Consider the following 668-nt stretch of genomic DNA (forward strand, 5'->3'; position numbering starts at 1 on the left):
AAACCTCCAAAACTGTGAGCCACAATAAAAATTCTCTTAGGGCCGGGGAGATGGCTCAGTAGAATAAGTGCTTCCCTGGCAAGCACAAGGGCCTGGGTTCAATCCCTGGTTCTGAAAAAAAAAAAAATCAGTTTAAGATATATATATATATATATCTTAAACTGATTACATTAAGCATTTGTTACATTATCAGAAAGCTGACTAACATATATTCTCACCAAACACCATATTGAAGGAAGCAGACAGCAGTTGTTTGGGCAGAAAATTAGTTCTTTAACATTCTAGAAATGTTCAGGCATTTTGGCAACCCAAGTTTATTAGACCAGCAAATTCAGATCTTTTGCTATTGCTGTTAGAATTTGCAGTGAAGACTTTTAACAGAAGCCTCAGAAGGTAAAATAAGTTGCAAGAAAAGCCAGTAGCTGTGAATAAGGTTTAAGGCCTATTTATGCCTTAAATAAATGACTGACAGCTAAATGTTTCCCCTTAGAGAAAAATACATCTTAGATATATTATTAAAGTACATAATACAAAATTAAGGTAGTGAAAACAAGTAGTTTTAATGTAAGGGGAAATATGTAGCAATATTTATAAGGGTTATCTTCTTTTAAATCTAAATATAATGTTAGTCATTATAATTATTCATTAAACTTTTATAGGTAAAACAT

The sequence above is a fragment of the Octodon degus genome, unplaced genomic scaffold, assembly GCF_000260255.1.
Source record: "Octodon degus isolate 3935 unplaced genomic scaffold, OctDeg1.0 scaffold00053, whole genome shotgun sequence".
Lineage (NCBI taxonomy): Eukaryota > Metazoa > Chordata > Mammalia > Rodentia > Octodontidae > Octodon > Octodon degus.